Source organism: Gopherus flavomarginatus, chromosome 5 (assembly GCF_025201925.1).
Source record: "Gopherus flavomarginatus isolate rGopFla2 chromosome 5, rGopFla2.mat.asm, whole genome shotgun sequence".
NCBI classification, from domain to species: domain Eukaryota; kingdom Metazoa; phylum Chordata; order Testudines; family Testudinidae; genus Gopherus; species Gopherus flavomarginatus.
The window spans coordinates 148,358,788-148,364,787 of record NC_066621.1 but is presented as its reverse complement, the minus strand read 5'-3'; positions in this window follow the sequence as shown (position 1 = coordinate 148,364,787).

Sequence of the window (6,000 nt, the reverse complement as noted above, 5' to 3'; positions counted from 1 at the left end):
GATGCCTGCTCCCCCCCACCCAACAGCCCCGCCTATTCCCCTCCAAGCAGATTGTGTGTATGTGAGGGTCCTAGCACCCCCTGACATGCATTTCAAAGCCCCTGACCCAACACACAGATTGGGTGCTGCTTGGATCCCCTCTGCACCCACTCCCCTGCATCTCCCCACCCCCCACACTGCAGGCTGCTCGGACCAGCTCCCCTCTCCCCACAGACTTCCTGCCCACTCGCTTCACTTCCAGAGGTGGCCAGCACTTCCCTGTGGCCCCTGGGGAAGGTGTCTCTGCGCACTGCCAACTGCGGTTAATGGGAACTGCAGGGGCGGTGCCTGTGGGGGGGCGGTGTGGGGAGACCTTCCGGACCCCCGTCTAGGAGCTGCTGCCAGAGGTGGGCACGGGTCACTTTCAGGAGCCTCCCAAGGTAAGTGTTGCACCCCTCTTCTGCAACTCTGTCCCAGCCCAGACCCCACCCCCAAACTCTCTCCCAGAGCCTATCCCCCACACCTCCTCCTGCACCCGAACCCCCTGCCCCAGCCCAAACCCCACACCCAACCTCCCTCCCAGAGCCCATCCCCCACACTTCCTCCTGCACCCAACACCCTGCCCCAGCCCAGACCCCAAAGCCAAATTCCCTCCCTGAGCCTGCCCCTGCACCCACTCCTGCACCCCAACAGCCTGCCCCAGCCCAGACCCTGCACCCCAACTCCCTCCCAGAGCCTGGGCCTTTCCTCCTCCTGCACCCAAACTCCCTCCCAGAGCCTTAGTCAGGTGTGTGGGTGGGGGGGGGGGGGTCGGGACTTGGGCCTATTCTTGGCATCACCAAAAATTATGCAAACCTGGCCACAGCAGAGGCACTGGGCCACTACATACCCACTGGTTTCCATCCAGTTTGTTTTGGGCATAGCTCAGCCACACCCTCTGCTGCCACTACCCATGTGCTACCTTGGCTACGCTGCTGTTTGTAATCAGGCTAGCTCACTGCAAGTACCTGTCGATGCAGCCACAGGCTTAGGGGCTAGGAAAGGCAGAAATCAAATTGGCTCAAATCATTGTTAAGCTTTTTAAAGGACGATTCCAGCGTTGTCCTAGCGTGCATCCTGTGCAGGGCCGGCCTTAGGATTTATGGTGCCCTAAGCGAGATTATTAAACTGGTGCCCCTGTGCCTGATCTGCTCTTAGCAACACAAACATAAGCTTACAGTACTGGAAAACTTGCCACATTCACGTTATTAAAACCAGTTTAACTTAATGAAGCACACTGTAATGCTGATGGACTAGCACTAAAGAAGCAGCACTATAGAAAAAATTCTGATATGACAGAATGATGCAAATAATATTTTTTTTTAATTTATCAAAATTTTATTGGAAATTTATATGAAAAGGTATTGAAACAAAGATTTGTTTTTAATTAAAAGCCATCTTTCTGGCTTTTTTGGCTGCAAAATCAGTAATAATGTCATCGTATGACAAAGACAAAGTCGTGTCTTGTTCGCTTGCAAGAATAGCAAGACCAGTTAAGCGTTCCTGACTCATGGTAGAGCGGAGATAGTTTTTAATGAGCTTTAGTTTTGAGAAACTCCGTTCTCCTGATGCTACTGTTACAGGAATTGTCAGTAGAATACGAGTGGCAATATACACATTAGGATATGTGTCAACAAGTTTGCGGGTATGAATAAACTGTACAATGTCCATCACCGATTTTGCATGTGGCAACATTGATGACAGTGTACTCAATGCTTCGTACAGTTCAAGTCCATTTAAATCAAAACTATCACCATGCTTCAGGAGGCTCTCTAGGTTCTTGCACTTTGTCATTAGTTGCTCTTGTTTTCCTATTTCGTTGAATTTAGTTATGTCTTACAAAAATCCAAACTGTTCATGGTGTACTTGCAAGATATTAAACCTTTCATCAACAGCAGATACTGCTTTATCCATCACAACATTAAAAAATTCAACCTCAAATTTATTTTCTGGATTGTCTATGGGAATGATCTGCTGTACAGATTCTTCACAAAGAAGTGTCCCTGGCCTTTAAAACTCATATTAACTATGTATTTACTTTATGAAAGTTGGAGAAAACATTGTGAAAACGTAAAACATTGGCTGCCCAACTTCTGGGCTGGCAAAAGTTATACTGACTCACAGGGAAAAAAAAAAGCAGAAGAATCTTAGTATAACATATGGTCACTTTATACCAGGGGTCGGCAACCTTTCAGAAGTGGTGTGCCAAGTTCACTGTAATGTAAGGTTTCTCGTGCCAGTAATACATTTTAATGTTTGTAGAAGTGTCACGGAGTCACCGGGCGATGCTCTGGAACTGCTCCCCACAAAGCCAGTCAGGACTTTGGGGAGCCTCCTGTCCCTTGGAGCAGACTTGTTCAGGGCAAGAAGCTCAGACGTCTTCACCTCCTGGGTCTCTCCTTGGAGCATTCAGCATCCTCTGCCCCTCCGTGCGCTTCCCACAGTGAGCCCGCCTCAGTGGGGTCCTGGGGAAGCCACCGGGTCCTGCACCCCCACTTTGCAGTCAGATGTGACTCTTAGCCAGCCAGTAAAAGAGAGGTTTATTCGATGACAGGAACAGGTCTAAAACAGAGCTTGTAGATACAGCGAACCAGACCCCTCGGCCGGGTCCATTCTGGGGGGCAGTGAGCCAGACTCCCCCACGTCTGCACTTCACTCCTCAACCCCAGCCAGCTCCAGACTAACAACCCCTCCCAGCCCCTCCTCTCTCCTCAGCCCCTTTCCCGGGCCAGGAGGTCACCTGATCCCTTTGTCTCCAACACCTTCAGCTGGCACCTTTGCAGAGAAGGGGCCTAGGCCATCAGTTGCTAGGAGACAGAGTGCCAGGCATTTAGGTGCACTGTCCCTTTGCTCTTCAGCAATCACATGCCCTTATCCCACCACCTAGATACTTAAGAACTGCATGGGGACACTGAGGCACCAACACAGTATTCAGAGGAAACATCAAGAACATTCCCAGTTCGTCACAAGAAGGTTTCTCTCTATATCTATATTATATAAATAAACTATTGTTATTATCTGAGGTCTTGGCCACCGGTCCTGCTCAGGCCACTGCCAGCTGAGTAAATGAAACCCCAAACCGGCAGTGGGCTGGTGGCTGGAACCCTAGACAAGGATCCCAGGCCCTGCTCAGCCCGCTGCTGGTCTGGGGTTCTGATCACCAACTCCTGCCAGCCAGGATCCCGGCCGCCAACCCCCCCTCAGCCCGCTACCAGCCTGGGATTCTGCTCACTCAGGCTGGCAGGAGGCAGAGTGGGGCTGGCGGCTGAGCTCCTGACAGGCAAGGGGCCGGCAGCCGGAACCCCGGAGTAGCAGTAGGCTGAGTGCTGCTGGCACCCCAGACTGGCAGCAGACTGAGCCACTCAACCCTCCACCGGCCCTGCTCAGCCCGCCACCAGCCCACTCAGCCCGCTGCCGGCTGAGTGAATGGAACCCCAGGCTGACAGCAGGTTGAGTGGTTCAGCTGGTCTGCTCAGTCCACTGCCAGCCTGGGGTTCCTTGAGGGTCCCCAGGCCAGCAGCAGGTGCTGAATGGGGCCGATGGCTGGTATCCCAGCTGGCAATAGGGCAGCAGCTGGAACCCCAGAGCAGAGATGGGCTGAGCCGCTCAGCCTGCTGCTGCATACCATCAAAAATCAGCTCACCTGCCACCTTTGACACGTGTGCCGTAGGTTGCCGACCCCTGCTTTATACACTAGTAAGAAGATGAGCATATTACAGTTGTTGGAGGGTTCTTATCAGGAGTAACAGGCTATAGGAAAGTCAGTCAACATTTTTTGTTTCTCTGATGAAAACTGGCCCACTCCCTGCCTTTAACCAAACCTGTCACTAATAATTGTCAACAACTTAATTTTCTGTTTTTGGCTAAGATATTGATTTTTTTAAAAAAAAATATTGAAATTGGATTCAGGATTGTTAGCAAGAATTTTTGGCAAACAAAGTTGTTAAATGACAATCTAAATGGCAACACAGTACTGCTTTCATGCTTGGCTCACCCCCCAGCCTGCTGGTCCAACAGCTGCATTAGACCCCAAAATCCACCTCTTGGGGTGCAGAGTGGCAACAGAAGCAGCAAACCCTCAGGTGCAATCACACGCCAATGGGCACCACCACCAGCCTTACGGACCATGGTGACGTTAGCACAGCATCTGATCTCAGACAGGTCACCCATGGAGCCACAGCAGCTCATCTTGCCCTGTGCAGCTCCCTCTGGATGAGATGGGTCGCTGGCAGCTGCCAGCCCGGGGAGAGGCGCTTCCCAGCTAGGGTGGCCAGATCCAGATGTCCTGACTTTATAGGGCGAGTCCTGATATTTGGGGCTTTGTCTTATATAGGCACCAATTACCCCCACCTGGAGTGACCAGACAGCAAGTGTGAAAAATCAGGACAGGCAGTGGGGGCGGGGGGAGAGGGGGTAAAAGGAGCCTATATAAGAAAAAGACCCCAAAATTGGGACTGTCCCTATAAAATAGGGATATCTGCTCACCCCACCCCAAGTCCTGATTTTTCACACATCTGGCTAACGCCGGCCAAGCCCTGTGTGACATTCCAATTCTGGCTGCCTGCCGAGGAAGTGAGTTACTTTCACTTTCATTCCTCAGCAGGCAGCCAGCCAGCCTCCCCTCCCCCCCAGCACCTCACCCAACCCAGCCCTGACGGAGGGGAGGGAGAAGAGAGAGAGGGGTGCTCCTGGGGAGGAGGGAGAAAGGAGGGGGTGCTCCATGGGGCGGGGGGGAGAAGAATGGATGTTATGGGGGACAGCAAAGGATACTGGTTCCAGAGCCACAGCCTCACCTGACCTCAGCCGGGGGGAAAGAGTCACACTCACAGGTGAGCTCCTTTCCCAACCCCCACCCCCTCCCCTTCCCAGAGACCCCAGCAGCCAATCCCATTCCTCAGACTGTGCTGCATCCGGCTCTCTCTAGGACCCAGCAGCCCTGCTTCTCCACTGTCTGGGCTGCCTGCAGAGTGGTGCCCCCAGGCAGTATGAGGCCCTAGGCGGCTGCCTATTCTGCCTATGCCTAAGGACGGCCCTGATCCTGTGGGTGGATAAATATGCCCTGGAGCTAAATTCAAATTGACAAACATTAAGAAATACCTCAATGCCTAAACTCCTTTCAAACTATGGATATCGCCTAGCTTGGTCCATGGAAGCTGCCTTTGCCTGCTAGGAGCACCTCTCTCACCTCTCTCACCAACAGAAGTTGGGCCAATAAACACTATTACCTCAGCCACTTTGTCTCATCTCCTCAGCTCAATATGGCTGCAACACCACTGCAAACAATAAGATACTCATTCATCCTTGAAATGAATGGAGGTATTGAGCTCAAATGGAGATATTAGATACTATTCACTATATAGTCCACATTTGAAAAAATGTAAATAGAGTTTCAATTTAACTCTATTTTTTTCCAGACAGCATCCAAGAATTTCCCTGGCTGAGAAATGGTATGATTGTGAGGTTTTTTCCTCATTTGCTGCCTCTTTGTCCTGATTTACTGTAGTACGGACTGCAGGATTTGGCCCTACAAGCCTAGCAAAAGATGGGCACTCTGCTGCAATGTATGGGGCCACATCGGTACCTAGCAAGATGAGCACGTGCTTACTTGGTCTAAATTGTCATTGCTCCATTGGCCTCAATTGACATCAGCTGAGGACCTGTCCCAGCAAACCATACATCATAGCATGCTACCAATTGTATCTACTCTGATGCTAAAATAGCCTGGTTCATTGCAGCTGGTTTTTATTCTGATGGGGGAGGAGGAGAGGGCTGCTTTAGTCTCTCCCGTTGACGCTGTTCAACTCTGGATAAATAACAAAAGTGGTTGTAACAGGGACTGGACTCAGGATCTCCCGCATGGGGGCCCTGACCACTGGACTAGAGAGTCATTCCCATTCTCTCTCCCTGGCCCAATGAGTATTAGGCTTTTAAGCCCCCCGATTGCAGGTGCCCATTCATGGATCGCTAAGCAGAGCTAGACAC